Genomic DNA, 21,874 nt, shown 5'->3' on the forward strand with positions numbered 1-21,874 from the left:
ACTTGGAATATATAAAACATTGGGCCCTTATTCATTGAACACCTTCGAGCCTCACAATTCTTTGTTTGATATTTGAAGATTCTATTGACATGGATAAGTTTAGGGCATGGCTCTAATACCATGTTAGGAATCACGACTCTCCACAATGGTATGATATTGTCCACTTTGAGCATAAGCTCTTATGGCTTTGCTTTGGGCTTCCCAAAAGGCCTCGTACGAATGGAGATAATATTCCTGGCTTATAAACCCATGATCATTCCTAAATTACTGAATGTGGGACTCACTCCCAATAATGCTCAATAGCTTCACTTGGAACTGTTTAATTAACACTATCTCACCTTATCAAAGGATCCTTTAAAAAATTACATTTGCCATACAAATATCTTTTTCTATTTAGAATTAAACAAAAACTATTTTGTTTCTCTTTTGGAGTAGCCTACACTTAGGCATGATTATGTACATATTTTTCTCAGTATATATGCTTGATTACATTTTATAAAATTGTATCATGGTTAGAGTTAGGAAATCAATTCAACTTTCTATCCACTACTATTCATTATGATCCGATCATAATGTCTTGATAGATTTACATAAATTGATTTCAACTTTAGTCTTTTTTTTTTTTTTTTTTTTTTTTTAACATTTCAAAAAATAGACTAAGTTGCCTTTAGTAAAAATATCTTTTGCCTTGTAGCCTTATTCAATAAAAGTCAATGATTATCTTGGCTAAAAAGCAAGATCCACACACATGTAAAGTAATTAACTCCAACGTTTAGAGAATTACCTTTTACTAGTCTTTTCATTTTATTCCATTTGATGTTAATCAAATTGACTGCCAAAAACAAGTATCATCCTTTAGGAGAAAACAAGTTATGTCCATTGATATAATCATTACAAGCAAGTCGATCCTTCACGAGTTGTCCATAATTACAGCTGGATCAAACCATTTGTAACAATTACAAAGTGGGCCGTATCAACAGTGTTACCAAGATAAGGCACCCAACCTTATCCATATACTATAGACTCTTTAGGTTATTACTTGAACACGATCCTCTTGTATGTCAACCACATATTGTTCAAGATTACATTAATACCTTGGATTTTCATACAATGAATAACAATTAAATTACAAATAAAATAATAAAATTATAGTTAAAAACTAAATAATTAATTACGAGGCTTTAGGGCATAAATCTCAACAATCTGTATGTTCTTAGGAATAAGTCTTATAATAAGTAGTAAGTCATTTGGAAAGTGTTTAGATCATAAAATACTTTAAAAGGCCCGGGGGACATTTCGGTCATTTTACATATTTGAGATTTAAGAAGTAGTAGGTCAATTTAGATGGTATCCATAAAGATTTTCATAGAATGTCTAATTTAATGATATATTATTTGACATTCATTCTCTAAATATTATATAAGAAAAGTTTTTCATAAATAGTTAAATAAATTGTTTTTCATAAACTAAACATGTTTAAGGAATAAATTGTTTTTATGTTTAAGGATTAAAACATATGCTTAACATTTCAAAGTAATTTTTGGAAAATATTAAAACATAAATGGTTAAATATATTGTTTTTAAATAATGAGTACTAAAACATATGCTCTTAACATTTCAAAGTAATCTTTGGAAAATAAAATGGTCATGTTGATAACCAAATTAATAAATAACTAATAACATTTTTACTAAAATGTGAAAAACTAAAACAAACGCCCACCGTGGGGTTCGAACCCACGACCACAAGGTTAAGAGCCTTGCGCTCTACCAACTGAGCTAGACGGGCTTTTGTCTCTTCTTTAAGTCTATAGGAACAATTAACTCATGGGCTGAGAAGTAGTTTTCCAACAATTTGACGATGAGACGTTGAGTGAGGCATGATAAAGGTTCAAGAAATTACTGAGAAAATTTTCCAATAACAAAATACCTCATTGCATACAAATGAAAACCTTCTACAATAATCTAAACAACACCACAAAGCAAGTACGTTAAGTTTTTGAAGGGCATTTTTACTACACGAAAGAAATTTGAGGAATTCAATATCTAGCAATGAATGAAGAATGTAGTGCAATCCTTAAGAATAAAATCCCATTGAACGAGAAGGACCCATGATTGATCACTATTCTAGTAACGATACAAGGAAAAAAGTTAGGCAGAGCCTTATGTAATTTAGGGATAATCATACACTTCAAAAAAAAAAAAAAAACAAAAAACTAAACATGATTCGAGTACTAAAAGCACGTGGGAGATAGTTAAATATCTCTTAACATAGTCATGCTCGGCCAAGGACGACAATTATCGTATCTCGAATACATGTTACTAACTTCGTTGAGATGCAAGAGAAGATTTCATGTCAGATCTAGATTCTATTTGATAATAATTTATAAAAGTTAACAAGTTAGAAGCGGCTCTCTAATTCACTAATCTTTTGATTGATATGATTTAATTGGAATAGTGAGGGTTTTGTGCGAGACTAAATCCTAATCGATAATAGTTTTTATGCCAAGAGTCGTGCACGGTACTCATTACGAAGGAATTATCGTTTCTTATACAAAGGTAATAAGAAGAGGGTAATTATTGGCTCACAAGAGTTAGTTTTATTAGAAATCTTCAATATTGATGAAAAACCAAATTATTTTGAGTTATGAATCAAGAGTTACGAAAATGAAAAGAAAATAGATTGGAATGAAATACTTATGATTTCTGAAAAAATTGTAGTAAGAAGGAAGAAACCCACGAACATGTGTCATTTCTCATTTCTGTGCCGTTTTTAATTCTAACCAATTTTTTTGTCTGAATTAGAATCCAACGGAGAATTTCAAGAATTTTTTTGTGACTTTTCAGCAGTAATTGAACTCGGAAGGCATGAGACAAATCATGTAAGTATCCACTCAATTTCTAGGCAAGTAATATTTGTAGGGATAGCTTGGATATGCATGCATGCTAGTAAAATCAACTCCTATGAGGTTAGATTTAGTATGACAAAAAATTAGAATGATCGGATAAGCATGAGAAATGTCACACTTGTTGTAGGTATATCTGAAATAGCCTTTGTATGTTGTAATTGACTATGTATCTGCACTCCAGGTGCTTGATAAAATTTATCTCCCAATATAGCATGTGTAATTGTATCCATGATATTATACATTAACTCTAGGTGGTTAAATATATGATCCGTAGAGTGATAGTAGAAATTGAATAAGACTAGGGTGTTAGTGTCAACTTGGCTAGAACATGACCTAGGATGAAACGCTTCCCGTACTCCAAGCACATTACAATCGTAAGAGACGATCAAAGGGTGCAACCCCTAATGTTCCCAATCCAACAAGACTCAAGGAGTCAAAACTGATAAACCTGGAGACATGAGTTCATGTTAAGATAGCCACACCACCCTAGAGACCTAGAAGACCACCATGGCAACCTAGGAAGACAAATGTAGCCTCCGAGACCATTAGCAGTCGGTACAGTGTTTGCAGAGTTTCTACTTCTCTTTCCACTCAAGTACAGTACCGTTGAGCAAGACATGGGACCAATTAAAAATGTGTAGCCTAATAGTCTAGTTTGATTACCCTGCACGGTGGATCCGTCATATGGGAAGGCATGGATTATGAGGGTACTCAATGGAGTTGGCACACACAGGGGTTGCTCCCCCAACCTTCGGTGACTTGTGATCATATGGAAAGAGTTCACCAACTAACATTCCATGGATGACTACAAGCGAGCACACACTCATGCATCCTCATGACAAAGAGAGAGCTCTATGATATAGCACCTCAATCTTGGACACCAGTTAACCATTACGTAGGCTAAGCTAGCTACCCAAGTCTATGAACAACAAGAGCTATATACCTCGAATCTATGATAGATACCATGAGTTGTGATATAACTTCATTTGGTATGGTTTGTTTCACAATTTCCTTTGCATCTGTTTAGTGTGGTTAAGATTATTATTATTTGCTTGACTGTGTTTCTTTTTACCCTTTATATTTACTGTTTTTCTCCTTCTCTATTGTAAGGCAAAAGGGAGGTACATAAAAGCTTGGAAGTTCAAATGAATATTTACTCAGTTATCAAACCCCTATTCCAAGTTATCAAACCCCTATTCCAACTTCGTGGAGCCTATCTATCAACTTTACAATCTTGTCTTTAAAACTTCTATTAAAGCACTTATTTCCTTTAAGAGTCAGGGGAGGTGGACGTGTGCGGGTCACGATCGAGTCGGGTTGGTAATGAGTCAGAGTAAAGTATGCATGCGACCTAGAAGCCAGGTCAAGTTGGGTAGGCACGTGGGTTATTGGTCCAGGGTGACGGGTCGGCCAAGTGATATGAATTTGTACCCAATTCAAGCTCTATGCAGAGATCTACTATCCAGGACGGAAGTATCCTCGGTACATTCTCTAAAAACACATAAGGGAAGTCATGAGATCAAGGAAGTCTTGTAAAGGGTTAGTTGTAAAGTTGAAAAGTAAATAATGTAGCATTTGAAGCAAAAAGGAAAAATAATTTAATGTCGTATTCTAACCTAATGGCTACAGAAAGACATAAAGGCAGCTACCCTAACACTAGTTCCATGGTCTTCTTACCGACGCTATCGTCATCTGTATAAGATGTCTTACCTTAAAATATTCAATGAAAATTATACCAAACCAGCTACACATGATTTTTAATTTCAAGAATCTTAAATATGTAGCAAGAGACTTGATTTGGGAAAATCAAAAGAGATTAAAGTAGATATGTTGAGATATTTCTTTTATCTTCAATAATTAGGATACAAGGTGAACGATCTTTGCAATGATTTTGTTTTAATTCATATCATCAAGAAGATGGATCTGAAGTTGAATTGGACGTTAAGGAGCAAATTTACGCTGGTACCAAGAATAATTAGTTACTTTGGCCTAGGCCAACCAAGTAAGTAGCTCCACGATCGGCTTTGTTGGATGAATTGTATTATGTATGATGATGCATCCCCCATTGCCATTGCACGTGTCATATATATGAACAATATGTTACGATATATTTTATAATCTCATATTATGTTGTGTTATGTCATGCTATGCTATGTTATTCCATATTGTGCTATGTTATGTCATGCTATGATATGGTATGCTGAAACATGTTGTGTGAGCCACGATAAGTTGTGCTATGCATAGAAGCTATGCTACGCTGTTCTATAATGCTTAATTCTCGTGACAACTATGTTATGTGTTACATATTGTAGAGGAATTATGTAAGCATAATTTACAAACTTAATATGTTATAAATAAATGGAGGTTTGTCTTGCCTTGTATAATATTTCATGATTAAAAGCTATAAGAATCTCATGCATATTTGTGTGTCATGTGCACTATAATACATTCCCATTATGATGAGTACAAACGTATACATTACGACTGATGATTTACGACATTTATGTTTGTCATGAGGTCATGCCTACCCTTTCCCTCTATAGTATCTGGCACAACTTGTTAGCGAGTGCTATCCCGACGAGTCAGGCCCAATGGGTGTGTTAGCCTACCTAGTGGGCCCATGCTTGCATGTGTGGGCCATATGTAGAGAAGTAGATATGTTGAGATATTTCTTTATCACTAGGAGGGTGTCCAAAAGAAGTGATTTTCCTCATTTAGGACCTATTTCACATAAAAATATAGTTAGAATCATAATTAGGATAAAAATCTAGGAACAGACCAAAAATCATCTTACACTCGCAGGCCACGCGTTACCAAACGTCGTCACATATTCTTCTCGTGACAGCCACGTGCGAGTACCATGCGTGAGAGGATTCTGCAAGCGCGGGTCGCAGGTCAAGGTTTCTGGTATGATAGTGGGCTAGTCAGTTCAATTTTCTTTGGACAAAGGGTCGAATCGGGTTGGTTAGTGGGTGGCAGATCGGTTTGGGTCAAAATACGTGGGTCGGATCGGTATTGTAGAAGGCGGCGTGTCCTCGTCTGGGTGGAGACATGTCGCTCCATGCCACGCTTGTTGCATCATTCTACTCGGCACCCGATGGGTGTCTTCCTTCTAATAGCACGCATCATTCCTCTCGCTGATTGACACATGGCACGCCAAAACTTCATCTCTCCTTCTAACCGTCAAAACATAGATCCGATTAGGTTTTTCTTCTTTGAGTTTTAAATTTTTGTATTTTTTTTTTATTTTGAACTCAAATCAACTTGGTTTCTTTAGCAAAGTTGTAGATCGTAGTTTCGACTACATCATGATATTTTTCTTAAATTTAAACACCAAATAGAGACGGAATTATGCGTGTTCAAAGTAGGTTCATTGCTTCCTCTTACGATGACCAACGATAATTGGAGTAATTTCGAGGAACGGGAGCGAATGTACTCGGATTAGGAAAAAGGTCAGTTAAGGCCAACCAAGCAAGTGGCCCTACCATCATTCAATTATAATTTTGTGTTGTATGATGGCATGTGTTCGTGGCTCCACACGTGTTATATGCTTGTATATGCAAACTGTTATGAAATGATATGTATATATTATGATATGTGAATGTTATGTTGTATTTGATGAATTGATATGTTTATGATATGATATGTTGAAGACATGCTCGAGATATGCTATGTGACTGTTATGATACATGATATGATACAATATGTGCATGATGTGGATTGTTAAATCTGAAAGCATGAAAACGTTATGATATGACATATATGTGACATGAATGATATGATATGATGGACATGTAAAACAACGAGTTACATGAAATACATCTCTGACATACGCATGAAAGATATGATAAACAATATGAAAAATGATATGATATGAAGGAAACGCTAACGGGATTGTATTATATGATAATGAAAATGGAAAAATGTTGGGATCTCATGCATTATTGTGTGCTCCTGCATCGAGGAATACCCCTTCTCCTTCACGATAGTACGAACGCGTATGCTACAAGACAGGGGAACGATCTTTATATTTATCATAATGCACTTGTGACGGTTGTTATTCCTAACGGGTGTCCGCCATCAACAACTACCAAAGAATGCTCGCCCGACCAGAAAGGGGCCCAACAGGTATGCAAACTGACTGGTGGGTCCATGCTTGCACGTGTGGACTATGGGTAGGAAAAGTACACATTCAAATTGCCCATTTAGGATAGCCGCCATAGGAAAATACACTGTTATGATAGGTCTCATTCATGAAATTATATGTGCTTGCATTTAACTCCGACCGGGGATCACTTATTGAGTATTTCTTAAAATATTCTAGCCATGTACTACTCTCATTTTCAGATAAAGATAAAGCTCCTCTCGGTGGACGGTGGCATCGCACCTAGGAGACCATGACCCATGCTTAGGGTAGTTTCATAATTTGAATTATTAGATTATATGTTAGTATAGGTTAGTTGCATTTTCAAACTACAAGGCATTTTTACTTTATGTTATTTCTTGTTTATTTCAATGCCCATTATTTTATTTAAGGGCTTTAGAAATGACAGGTAAGAAGAAGGTTATGTTTTTATTATAAAGTTTGAATGAAGTATTTTCACATTAAATAATCATGATACGTATACAGTAACGACCTTAGGTTATAAACAAAATTTAGTATCGTTACAAAAGAAACGAGTGCAAGCGAGGACGCTGGGCCCCAAAGAGGGGTGTAGTGTGAGATCCTACATCGATTGGGGAGTCGATAACGAAACACCTCTTATAAGGGTGTGAAAAACTCTCTCTATCAGACGCAAGAAAAGTCACCATTAATTATAAATTAGCAAACATAACTAGACTTAGCTTTGTCCTTCCCTTTATTAATTGAGAACTTTTATCACCATTTAGATGCGGTGGTTTTAGCAAATATTTTCGGGTGTTTGTTTATATTAAATACAAGAATTCGTTCATGTGGGTTGGACCATATCGACCCGGATCAACTCAAAGCTGCACTTTGTTTAATGCATGATATTCAAAAGCCAACTATCAACCCTCTTACAAGGTTGCTTTTCGATAGACTTACTAGTCATGAAGGACCCAAATGGGTTAAACATAGAAAGATAATCAATCCAGACTTTCATTTCAAACACTTGAAGGTATGCTTTCTTCTTGTAATTAGATATCAAAATAAATAAACTCACAGTTAGTATTTATAAGTTTAATTTTGTACAATTGTTGGTGTCAATACGACTTGTAACAGCTCAAGCCCACCGCTAGTAGATATTGTTCGTTTTGGACCGTTACATATCATCGCCACCCTCACAGTTTTAAAACGTGTCTGCTAGGGAGATATTTCACACTCTTAATACTTCATTCCTCTCTCCAACCGATGTGGAATCTCACAATCCACTCTTCTATAGGGCCCAGCGTCCTCGCTGACACTCGTTTCTTTCTCCTCACTGGCACACTACCAGTATCTAGCTCTGAAACAATTTGTAACAGCCCAATCCCACCGCTAATAGATATTGTCCTCTTTGGGCTTTCTGTTTTGGAATTCCCCGAAAGGTTTTAAAAATGTGTGTGCTAGGGAGAGGTTTCCACACTCTTGTAAACGCGTCTATTTGTGAGATCTCACATCAATTGGGGAGAAGAACGAAGCAAGGATGTGGAAACTTCTCTCTAACAAATGCGTTTTAAAAACTCTAGGACAAACCCTGAAATGAAAATTCCGAAGAAGACAATATCTACTAACGGTTGGCTTGAACTGTTATAACTAACCGCTAGATTGGTTTAAAAACTTTGAGCAACAATATTTTTGGGAGTCTAATTGTTCATATATATGCTTAAATTGTTATACACGACATGGTGCCTGCAATGTGTGAGAGTTGCTCTAAGATGATTAGGAAGTGGGAAGAAATGGTCTCAAAAGATGGATATTATGAATTGGATGTGATGCCTCATTTGGAAAACTTGGCAGCTGATGTGATTTCTCGAATAATTTGGAAGCAGCTATGAACAAGGAAAAATGATCTTTTTACATCTTAAACAACCTGAGAATCTAGTCGTTAAAGCTATATCTACCGTTTACATACCAGGATGGGGGGTGAACTCTTACGCAATTCAATTTATAGATTCTTATTCATTGCTTAAATACCTAATCCATTTAGACATGAATATGAGTCTTTTTTAAGGTTTGCCTTTAGGGATTTTTCTCAAAGTTTTAAAACGCTTATACTATGGAGAGATTTTCACACTCTTAGTCGTTCCCCTCTCCAACCAATGTGAGATCTCATAATCCGCCCACTCTCGGGGCTTAGAGTCCTCGGTGGCTGTAATAGCCCAAAAATAAATAAAGAAATAAACCAATAAAAATAGTTAAAATAATAATAATAATACATTAATTAATTAATTAATTAATTAATTAATTAAAAAAAAATAAAAAATCTACTCTCCACTAACCTCTCATCCCTTCCCACAATTATCTCTCATCAACCCATCCGTACTCACGAAAGTAACAGTTACTGCAAAAAAAGAAACAGAAAAATATAATCTTCAGATTTACTTAAGAGAAAAAAAAAAAAGAATGAGAATGGCCTTTACCCAGGTGAGATTCACTGGAGATGTACGTGAAGATAGATCTGATCAATAAGGTATATATTAAATCTTCATTTTCTTTTATCCTATTTTTATTTAGAAATCACACCAAATTATAATTAGATCTTCATTGAATTATTACAATGATCTAGCTTTGAGTTAGAAACTAAATGTCAATCATGTGTACGATTCTAGTAAATCAGGCCAGATTAGCAATATTAAATTAAATTTTTATTAGTAGCCAAATGAATAGATTAAAGATAGAATGGTCAAGAGTAAACTGAGATAAGGAAATAGGAAACACTGAGATAAGAAAAGATTTGGAAATAGAGATCCACTATAAATTTGGAATACATGAGAACAGAATTAGAAGGCAACAGATAAAAAAAAAAAAAAAAAAAAAGCTTAGGGACTTGAAAACCTAAATATGGAAGGGAAGGTAAATACAGAGGGTAAATACAGAGAATAGTAAAGCTTAGAATAACTTAGCTGTAACTACTTTTTATACAACAGTAAGCATGAAAACTGAGATTTTTAATAAAAATATAATTATAGATATATAACATTTCAAGACTTCTAACAATGGACCCATGTAAATTAGAGAAATAATGTTGTAGAATTCAAACCCGAAACTAATGTCATGGGCTCATATAGATTGACCCGGATTTCAAAGGACGGAATCGAACTTTCATTAAAGATATATTCGTGACAACGACTTAAGCTAGCCAGGTAAGTGACCTTACTATCGGCATGGTTATATTTGATGTTGACACATGCCCTGTGGTTCTGCACGTGTCTGTGTGAATTGTCTGTGGATTGATATGCTTCCTATATGTTATGTTATGTTATAATATGTGGTTTGTATGATAATAATTATGGTACGATGTGCTCAAGGATATGTTTGAGATAGGATACGAGAAGGATGCACAAAACGAAATGTAACGATAGCAGTAAGATACGTTCATGAAACGTTAAGGTTAGGTTACATACCGGAGTGCTATGGATAGGAGAGATTGACGATATGACTAAGATACGTTACGTAATGATATGTCTGTGATAGGTATAAGAACGTTAAAGCTATGGTAAGTTAGAGAATGATATGACTATGAAGTGTTTACGTTATGACTTGTTTATGATATGATACATTGTATGCTAGATTATTGTGCTTAAGTACGTAGTTATGTGAACGTGAATGTATGTTATGTATGCTTTTAGTCTGATGTGATGTGTAATGCATGTAACGATATGAGGTCCTTGAATGATTATGGCATGTTTGTATGAATATGTGAATGTGAACCGCATGAATTGTATGACATGAAACACGGTAAACTGTTTGGAACCATAACCCCGATAGAAATGTGTATGAAATGTGAAATGAAAATGAGAATGACATGAAGCCTAGAACGTGACAGGGGGGTTATGGTCATTAAAGATAAATGTAGAAATAGAGGGACCTCATGCATTATGTGTGTCCATGCATCTGGGGGGATACCCTCATCCCATCACGAGGGTACGGACGCGTACATCCAATGGCAGGACAACGATCGTTATACATTGCAAAGTGCTGCCGTGACGGTTCTAGTTTTAACAGGTCCCGGCATAAGAGGCTCCGAGAGTATGCCCACCCGCTAAGGACTGTGGCCCAGCGGTGTGCGAACTAGCTGGTGAGCCCATACTCGCACGTATGGGCTGTGTGTAGAGTATATGGTACACGTCCACGATTATCCGTTAGGATTGCACCGTAGGGAAAACGAAACAAAAGATAGGTCCCATCATTTCATTGCATGTGATTGTTGCATTTAACCCCAATAGTGGGGTCACTTACTAAGTATTTTTTAAAATACTCAAGCCATGTGCTACTACATTTTTCAGGTTAAGGCAAGGCATTCCTGTACTGCTGATGACGACCGCAACTCGAGATCATGGCACATGCATAGGATAGTGGTATTTATTTTCTTAGACTTAGGATAGAATAGGATGTTTTAAACTTAAACGCTTACTTATTTTATTTCGGGTCTTTTGTTGTGTTGTTTTAAAGAGATTTTCGAAACACGTAAGTCCATGGCTGTGTTTTAAGCTAAAGGTTATGTTTTATGGAATTCAAATGAAGTCTTCCGCATTCAATGTTTATGGTACGTATACAGTAGCGACCTTAAATTAAGTAGAAAATTTTGGGTCGTTACAGTGGCACTCGTTTCTCTCTTCAAGCGATGTGGAATATCACAATCCACCCCCTTTAGGGCCCAGCGTCCTCACTGACACTTCTTCCTCTTTCCAATCGATGTGGGATCTCACAATCAACCCTCCTTTGGGGCCCAACGTTCTCACTGACACTTGTTCCTCTTTCCAATCGATGTGGGATCTCACAATCAACCCTCCTTTGGGGCCAACGTTCTCGTTGGTACACCGCCTAGTGTCTAGCTCTGATACCATTTGTAACAGCCCAAGCCCACCACTAACAGATATTTTCCTCTTCGGGCTTTCACTTTTAGGCTTCCTCTCAAGGTTTTTAAAACTCGCAAAGAGATTTCCACACCCTTATAAAAAAATGTTTTGTTCCCCTCTCCAACCAATGTGAGATCTCACAATCCATCTCCTTCGGGACCAACATCCTTGCTGGCACTCATTTCTCTCTCCAAATGTGAGATCTCATAGAAACAATATTTATGAAATTTCGTATAACATCTTATTATAACGTTTGTGCAGGTTTGTACCAATGAAGTCAAACAATAGAATGAAAAAGATGAGCAAAGAATTAAAAACGTTGCTCTTGGGCGTTATCAACAAAAGGCAAAGGGCTATGATGGTAGGTGAAGCTATGCATACTGATCTATTAAGCATCCTCTTCGAATCAAATTTGAAAGAAATTCAAGAGCACGAAAACAACGATATCACAATGAGTATCAAAGATGTAGTAGAAGAATGTAGAATCTTTTACCTTGCTGGCCAAGAAACCACAGCAATGCTACTAGTTTGGACTATGGTTTTATTGAGCTCATACACAAAATGGTAAGATCTAGCAAGGGAAGAGGTCCTACAAGTCTTTGGTAACAACAAACCAGATTTTGATGGTTTAAATCGCCTAAAAATTGTGAGTAAGACTCTCTTCTATATATTTTCATTTTTTTATTTTATTATTTCATTGGTTAAACTTTATGTTATTCCCAACATTTAGGTTACGATGATATTGAACGAAGTCCTGAGATTATACCCACCAGCAGGGTTACTTACTCGTCTCGTTCAAAACAAAACAAAACTTGAAAATTTGACTTTACTAGCGGGAGTGATGCTGAGATCCCACATTGATTGGAGAGAGGAACCAGCAGTAGCGAGGACGCTGGCCCCGAAGGGGGTGGATTGTGAGATCTCATATCAATTGGAGAGAAGAACGAGTGCCAACAAAGATGCTGGGTCTCAAAGGGGGTTGATTGTAAGATCCCACATCAATTAAAGAGAGGAACTAGTGCTAGTGAGGACACTGGGCCTTGAAGGAGGGTGAATTGTGAGATCCCACGTTTGTTGGAGATGGAAACAAAACACTCTTTAGAAGAGTGTGTAAACCTCTCCCTAGTAGATGGGTTTCAAAACCCTTAAGGGGAAGCCCGAAAGGGAAAGCCTAAAGAGGACATATCTGCTAGCAGTAAGTTTGGGGTGTTACAAATGTTTATTCATGGCCCTCTAATAAGTATCATGATGTTCCAAATGTTTCAACTAAACTTATTATATAATCCAAGGCCAAGAATATTCAACAAACATTCATTTTTCATTTATAAAATTGGATAGACTCGATTCAACCTCCATTTCATGTGTTACAAGCTGTTTTGATTGAGTAAGGATCATTTGAAGTTTCGAGTGAATATTTACTCGGTTGAAAGGGAGGATGGAGTTGCTATATATAGCACTTAATTGATAATTTATTTGCAAACTTTATTTATAATTATAATTCCATAACTTGTTGCATTCCCCCATAGGATGGGGAAGTTACTTGTCGAAGTGGTCCTAATTTTTTTTATTATTTTTTTTTTTTTTGGTTAAATGGGAGTGGGAGTAACTCACCAATCATGGCCACTTAATCATTTAGTAAGCATTTGAAGAGTTGAAAGTACTACGTAAAATTGAGATTTTTTATGAATAAAATGAAGCTATCAAGTTGGGATTTCTACCCTTAGAAATGGAGGTTTTTTTATGAATAAGAATTTAAAGGTTTTTGAAAAACAAGAATTGTAACATTTTATCCAAAAAGATTTTCTTAAAAAAAATGGGACACACCCAAGAATAAGATATAAGATATAAGTTTGAAAGTTCACATTTTATCGGATAAGAGTTCAAATTTTGGTGGGAACTTATTTTCTATTTGTGAGCAGAAAATCTATAAGATATAAGTTTGAAAGTTCACATGAACAGGGACATAAGAAATAAAACATTATTAATCTGTTACGAGTATGGAATGGTAACACTCAAGAATAAGAATCCAAAGGTTTTTGAAGAACAAGAATTGTAACATTTTATATCTAATCCCAAGAATAAAAATTCAAAGGTTTTTAAAGAACAAGAATTGTAACATTTTATCGAAAAAGATTTTCTTAAAAAAAATGGGACACACCCAAGAATAAGAATTCAAAGGTTTTCAAAGAACAAGAATTGTTTTCAAACAACAAGAATGGTAACATTTTATCCAACACCCAAGAATAAGAATTCAAAGGTTTTCAAAGAACAAGAATTGTAACATTTTATCGAGAAAGATTTTCTTAAAAAAATGGGGAACAAGAATTGTAACATTTTATAGAGAAAGATTTTCTTAAAAAAATGGGACTCATTTCTCAAGCTCCAATCTCCTCCAAAATTGGGGAGGGTCTAGAACATTCACAGCTCACATATCCAACGACTTGAATTAAAAATTAACGTCGGTAAAGCCCTGATCAGAAAGCTTGAAATCCAATTCGAAGCTATAGACATTTTCGATGAACAAATCCATTCTCAATTAATTTCTACACAACTAAGGATCATTTTTTAAGAAGGCCTCAAAGGTAGACAACCTTAAGAACAAGCGTAACCGAAGGAATTCGATATCGGTAAGTTTTGGGGACGATATTCGAATTCTTATTTATGGCACTTAAAATAAAAAATTGATGTTTCCAAGAGCTTGAGGGGATTAAATGGAACATGTTTGATGGCCTAGTTTGAGCTGACCAACGGAAAAATCGTGTTCTAGGTTAAGTTGTAGACCGAGGGAAGGAACTCAAAATTCGCCTCAACCACGCCCAAACAACCTCTAAGAATTATGTCTTTAGTTTAAGAAAGGTATAAAGAGGATCTTTGGTGAGGAGGTGTGGTCTGACAGTGTCTGCATCGTCGTAACTAATAACAACACCTCCTAGGTTTACTCCGACAACAAAACGAGTTTCCCCCGACTTTGAACGTCTTTAACTTACGTTGTAGTTCACGAGCAGGTGAGATATCTATCCCAAACTCTTCCTTGACAGTTCATCTTTATGTTTTATGAAGGAATCGAGGGGAGAAATGCTCTGGAATGAGCTGGCGAACTCCGTTTTCAAACGGAGGAGCAACGCCATGAGTCGTGTCCTTCCCTTGCAGGAGGAAGAGACGATGACGTGGCCAGTTGAACTGAACCGACCACATCAACCCTAAAACCGAACCTCTTTAGTTTTTCATAAAATTGAACGACTTTTCGAGTGGTTCTCACGAAATTCTCAATGGTCACAAAGGAGTGTAACCTTCCGGTCTTGTCGGTGGAAGGATACCGGGTCAATTCTCCTAGACCCAATATAGACCTCTCTGAATAGTCCTCAGCCTGACATCCAATTTTTTTACATATATTTTTGGTGGCTTGGACTAAGGACATCGAGCTTGCCAACTACTTTTTTCCAATTTCATAAATGTAACTTTAAAACTTTCCAAATTTTTTTGGCTCAATTTTTATAGGAATATTTGAATGTCTATAATTGTCAACGAATTTGTTTTAAATCAATGTATTAATCTATTTTACTTGTAAATATGAATATGTTGTAATTGCATAAAAATATGAAAATTTGAGACCTTAAGAGTGTTCGGAGAGGTGAGAATGATAGGTTTCTCACCTACAACAATCCCACATTGATGGATTTAAAATTGGATGTAGTATTCATAAAGTAGTCATTGTCTTAAGGAAATTGTCGAGCTTGGTAATATGAGCTTGTAACCCATACTGGAGTTGTTTTTCGGCTGGTTTCACAGAGCTTGCCATTTGTTTTGAATAAATGCATTTATCTATTTTACCTCTAAATATGATACATTTCTGTGCTACAACAATCCCACATTGATAGATTTAAAATTGGATGTAGTCTTCATAAAGTAGTCATTGTCTTAAGGAAATCGCCGAGCTTGGTAATGTGAGCTTGTAACTCATATAGGGGCAACAAAGTGGTTGGATGTTGGCTTAGACCATTGGTTTGGGTTGCTGGGGTTGTTCTTTGGCCTGTCCATTCCAAGTAGGGGAGTAATGCGAGAGGAACTAGATCTGAACGAAGAATTGAAATAGATTCTAATGCGAGAGGTTTCAATTGTCTCAATAACTAAACTAGATCTGAACGAGAAATACGGCTCTAAACGGTCTGAATATCGAATTCCATGTTTTCATTGTTTCTAAATTATATAAGATAATAAAACTTAAAACTTAAATTAATAATATGTCAATATAATATTATTGGTAAGGGGTCTCTTAAGTTCAATTTTTGGAATGTCTCATGGTCTATGGTCTAGAACTGTCACCTCTTGTTAGTATTTCACAATCCAACTAACCATGTGAAATACGGCTCTAAACGGTCTGAATATCGAATTCCATGTTTTCATTGTTTCTAAATTATATAGGATAATAAAACTTAAAACTTAAATTAATAATATGTCAATATAATATTATTAATATTTCAAGTGGCTTGTATAATTCAACCTTTAATATTATATACTATGGATACAAATATAATAATTTCTCATATTTTCCATTTTCCTTAAATTAATAATATGTCAATATAATATTATTAATATTTCAAGTGGCTTGTATAATTCAACCTTTAATATTATATACTATGGATACAAATATAATAATTTCTCATATTTTCCATTTTCCTTCCCTCACTTATTTCTCTTCTATGTTATATTTTAATTCTGTTTACGGTACTTGCCATATTTATAGTACTTGTCATATGAACAGTACTTGTCATATGAACAGTACTTGTCATTTTCAATCCGTTCTAATTTTTTTTTCTCTCCTAAAATTTTCTCTTTTGTTTTTTTTTTCTTTGAACTCTAATGTCGTTCAATTCTACCTCCATATCTAATTATTCAACCCGTTCTAATTTTCTTTTCTCTCCTAAAATCTTCTCTCTTTTGTTTTTTTTTCTTTGAACTCTAATTCTATTGTGTCGTTCAATCTACCTCCCTATCTAATTATTTTAAGCCATTTAAATCTAATTCTTTTAATTACTTCCTGGAAGGAGTTTAATTTTATAAATTTTTAAGCAGTTGGGTTTAATTTTACTCGGATATCTAAATAGTTTAATTTTGTCCAGTAGTTTAATTCTATTCCCAGATTTTTTTTTTTCTCTTTACTATTTCTAAATCTAATCTTTCTCTCTCTCTCTTCATGTATCCATGTATCTACTCGAATATCTAAATCGTTTAATTCTTTCTCTCTGCATGTATCCATGTATCTACTTCAATATCTAAATTGTTTAATATTCACATTATTTAATTCTGTTCAAAAGTTTAATTATATTCCCAAATTTTCTTTGGCTTTACTATTCTCAAATTTACTCTTTTTTCTTTTTTTTTTTCTTTTTTTTTTTTTTTTTTTTTTTTTTTTTTTTTTTTAATATGTTTTCTAGATTTCCTTTTCATCCTCTTTACCAAATCTTCTCATCCTGTTTTCCAAATTTTTTTTATTTGAATATGTCTTCCATATCTTTCTTTTCCCTATCTTTCTTTTTTTTTTATTATGTTTTACCTATCTTCCAGATCTTTCTTTTCCGTATCTTCCCCTCTTACTTATCTATCTATTCGTGGACCAATTTGAATGGACTGATAGATAATTTCTAATTCAGATCATTCAACAGATAATTTTCTAAATTTCTAACTCACATCTAAATCACTAATCTTTTCAAATGACATCTCTCTTCCTCTGCCTACCATCTCTCCATTATCTGCCTTCCTTTTCCTTCAGCATCTCTCCATTATATGCATTTTTTAACTCCATAAAAATATTTTCTTTCTATTTCTGTTTTTACTGAATTATTGATACTCAATGAAGGAGGTATTTTAGGGGATGGACAGGGAGATTAAAGGAGGTGGTCAGTTTTTTTTTCTTTTCTTTAGTTTGTTATTTTTATTTTAATACATATATATATATATATATATATATATATATATATATATATATATATATATATTAAATCTAACGGGCATTACATTATCTTTTTTATAAAACTTTTCCAAGAAAAATTTTAGTTTGAAGGGTTGCTGACTTAGTCTTTACGGAAGTAGTAACAATTACATGGAATTTTTAGATATATTATTACCTATTGACTTAGTCTTTAGTAAAATGATGAACAAAAGGAAGTGATACTAACTTAATCTGGAGTAAAATGATGAACAAAAGTAAGTGGTTAATAGAATATAAGTCTTGGGACTAATGGTTTTGTAGAGTTTGCATATAATATAGTAATTGATAGTACCATTCATTGTTCTCCTTTGAAAGATGTTTATGGGTTTAATCCATTTACGCCTTTGGTTTTGCTTGTTATTCCTTATAATATTTTAATCCATTTACGCCTTTGGTTTTGCTTGTTATTCCTTCTAATATTTTTGTGAGTGAAGCAGCACAAGCAAGGCAGATTTGATCAAAATCCTTTAAAAAAACGTGAAGATTGAGAAACAAAATTTTAAAGTTGTTTCAAGAATTAACAAAGGACGAAAAGAACACATTTTTCACCCCGATGATTGAGTTTGGATACATTTTGGCAAGGAGTGATTTGCATGTCAAAGGAAACAAAGTTACATTCAAGAGGGGATCACCCTTACAAAGTTCTTGAAAGAATTAATAACAATACCTATAAAATTGATCTTACTATCAATGTCGCTTACTTGAGTTATTTTGAAGTAGGTTATGATTTTCTGATTTGAGTACAAATAATTTTAAAGAGGGGGAAGATGATATGGATCAAGGTGTTCCAAATGTTTCAACTAGACCTATTACACAATTCAAGACCAAGAATATTCAACGAGCATTCATTCTTCATCCTCAAAATTAGATAGGCTCTATTCAACCTCCATTCCATGTGATAAAAGTTGATTTGATTGAAGAAGTACCATTTGGAGCTTCAAAAGTGAATATTTGCACACCATCAAGTTTTTATAAATAGCATTCATTGATAATTTATTTTCATACACTTTCTTTATTATTTTAATTCCTTAACTTCTTGTAGTTACAAGAGCAAAAAGGTGAGAACTTACGGGGTAAAAAGGAGAATTTTTGTGAATAAAATTAAGTTCTAAACAAGACTTCCACCCTTTAAAATTTGAGCATCATCTCTGTCATTTCTAAGTTTCATGCAATTCTTGTGGTAGATTGTATCCGAGTCGTTCAATCAAGTCTTAATCAAGATCAACTGTGGAGTGACTCAATTTAGAAGAAGGTTTCAAATATTGTTTCTAGATCTTTTACCTTAAGAGGTAATCTACTTTTAACTATCTCTTGGTTGATCCGAGTTTTGTATAAGAATGTGTAATTTCTTTGATTCAAGGGTTTTGCTTAAAAAAAAAGCTTGGATTGTTGGGGTGAGGATTGGGTTGCCTTATCACCCACGCTCCAAAGTTCGCTCCCATCCACGACCAACTCCTAGTTAACTGAAATAAATGTAAACATGGAATAAAAAGTCAATAAATAGCCTACTTGTAGGCTCTTAATGGAAACCTTAAGCTAGGATGTTATCTCTTATTGAGTTATCAGGGTCGTGGCACTTAGAGCTTATATTCTTACATGTCCCTTATGGATTCTAAAAACTTTTCCATAAAGTAACCTTTAGTCCTCTTCCTGTAAACACATGAGTGGTGTTATCACGATCATATCATCCTGCTATTAAATTCTGATGTTGTGTATCTCATCTAAGTGAGGGAAATAGGAGGCCCTCCCTATCATCCTACTCATGATACAAAGGGCAGGGCATAAAAGAGGAATAGGGGCATTGTTGCACACCAAGTGGTGGGAGATAACGGTCACTTTTGGGTATGAATCCTAACAACCTTATTGACCATTGTATTCAATTGATCCTAAGTATATTCTAGGAACATGGTTTATAAATTAACATAGGCTTATACATTATATCATGGAGTAGCATCAAAACTCATTAGTTTTAACTTAGCTAAACATGAAAGGGAAATCTAATGTGATTCCATGGGCGTGAAAATTTACTTGTAACTTGATTTGGATGAAGGACATTATGGTCATTTTACACCTCCTCTCGATTTACCATCTTAGGTATATCCAATCGCTATCAAATTTCATACGTAGCTTTAACATAGAATAATATTCCAAGTATTAAAATTTTGTAAGTAGCATAGTTTGTTTAAGGGGTTAATTTAATGTTACTTAACTTTTTAACAAAACATCTGATTTAGGCCTTTAACTCACTATTCTAATATTTTTCTTTCATGTACCATTAATTCATACTCGACTTAGGTTATATATTAGAATCCAATCGATTCTCTCAAGTATTTATTCAGAAAACTCAAAGATGTTTATTTACCTCTTGTCTGGTGTTCGGAGCCTCGTTTCTTGAACTTCTTGCAAATGGGTCACCAATCGAAAGGAATGATGGGTCGTGGGTTGGTTGTAGTGATGGGTTGCCCGAATTCAAACAAAATATGACCCTATCCCGTTGTCTTCTTCTCCCAATTCACGCGTCTTTCTGTCTGCCTTTCTCTTTCTTCTCGACACCTTTTGACTCCATTTATCCGTCGCTCTTCTGTTCATATCTCAACTATGGTGAGTCCCTATTTGCTTGCCATATGTTCCCACGACGTTGTAGTGTCTTCTACCTACACAATTCGACTATCTTTATACCTCAGTATGCAAAAATTGTAAATTTGCTGACGGTGAAGAAAAACGCAAGGGACAACGTGAATGCAAGTATCTTACCGTGGGTATGCTTCTCATGGGCTGAAAAAGAATGGTAGAAAATTGGGCGAACAAAATACTTCTTTCACTACTTTTTAACCATATTTATTATTGTAGGGCTAAAAAAGAATGGTAGATAATTAAACGTCACCTAATATATTAATTGATTTTAATGTGTTGAAACCCTATCAAATACAAAACTGAAAAACGAGGAGACATCGGTAATTTTTGAAGTTCTGAAAGTATATGAAGGTACTATTTATTTTTTGAAATTAAGAGATTTATTACACACAAATTCTTACAAATATTTGTGGTCCCATGGTCTAGTGGTTAGGACATTGGACTCTGAATCTAATAACTCGAGTTCAAATCTCGATGGGACCTATTTTATATTTTATTCTATTTCATATGGGCGTTGTAATAGTGAAATATGCATATCTTGAGGATGCAAGGGACAACCCTCTTACTACCATTTTTTTTTATATCAATTCACATCGTCTATCTAAATTCTAACATTTTCTTTATGTATTCATGATTGATGATTAAAGTGAAATTATCAAATTAAAAATTATATTATGGAATAACTTCAACGATTTTTTTCTCCTCTATGGTTACTGACCATAAACATAATTTTAAATAATCAAATTTTGCATAGGTTTAGAGTTAAAAGGTAGGATAATAATACTTTTACATGGATTTCATTATTAATAAAATAGTGATTACACATTCAATCTGATATGAATCCAACAACTGATCACTCCCATGTACCCGAACAAGCAATTACAAGAAGCAATACAAAGAAGATTCAAAAATCAAATCAAGAAAATAATGGAGTGGCTGATAGTTGAATTACCACTAAAAGAATAATTAGAAGACTTGCCTTTAGTAGTTGAATTACCAATTAAGGAAATTTATTAATGCCTTATTTTCTCCAATTTGTATTTAATAGCATTTATTAGCATTTATTAGTGGTTGGTGGCTGAACTTTATTTTGTTAGGGTTATCTTTTGGGCCTATTTGAAGGCATGTAATATTCATGTTAGGATGGATTTTGTTGAATACAGAAAAAACCTTTGCGTTTTCTTGATAACCTTTTGATGTTATTCTTTTTCAAACCTTGCTTTAGGTTTGATGTTTAAACTGATTAATTGAATTAGTTTTGATCAAGCTAATTCTGGAGTGAATTGTCTTGGTATCTAAGAGTGACCATCATAGATTCCAAGTT

General features: G+C 34.4%; 2 non-coding genes and 1 pseudogene across 2 annotated transcripts; 2 read left to right on the forward strand and 1 right to left on the reverse strand.

The window, feature by feature from the left end:
• Window positions 1-1,713: 1,713 nt before the first annotated feature.
• Window positions 1,714-1,786, reverse strand: TRNAK-CUU (transfer RNA lysine (anticodon CUU)). Its single transcript has one exon. It is a non-coding gene; the product is annotated as a tRNA-Lys (tRNA).
• Window positions 1,787-6,294: 4,508 nt separating this feature from the next.
• Window positions 6,295-15,131, forward strand: LOC111780484 (cytochrome P450 CYP72A219-like; annotated as a pseudogene).
• Window positions 15,132-20,961: 5,830 nt separating this feature from the next.
• TRNAQ-CUG (transfer RNA glutamine (anticodon CUG)) lies at window positions 20,962-21,033 on the forward strand. The gene has a single exon. It is a non-coding gene; the product is annotated as a tRNA-Gln (tRNA).
• The last annotated feature ends 841 nt before the right edge of the window (window positions 21,034-21,874 follow it).

This window comes from Cucurbita pepo, unplaced genomic scaffold (assembly GCF_057944985.1).
Source record: "Cucurbita pepo subsp. pepo isolate OVF unplaced genomic scaffold, ASM5794498v1 scafford_5, whole genome shotgun sequence".
In the NCBI taxonomy this organism is placed as follows: Eukaryota; Viridiplantae; Streptophyta; class Magnoliopsida; order Cucurbitales; family Cucurbitaceae; genus Cucurbita; species Cucurbita pepo.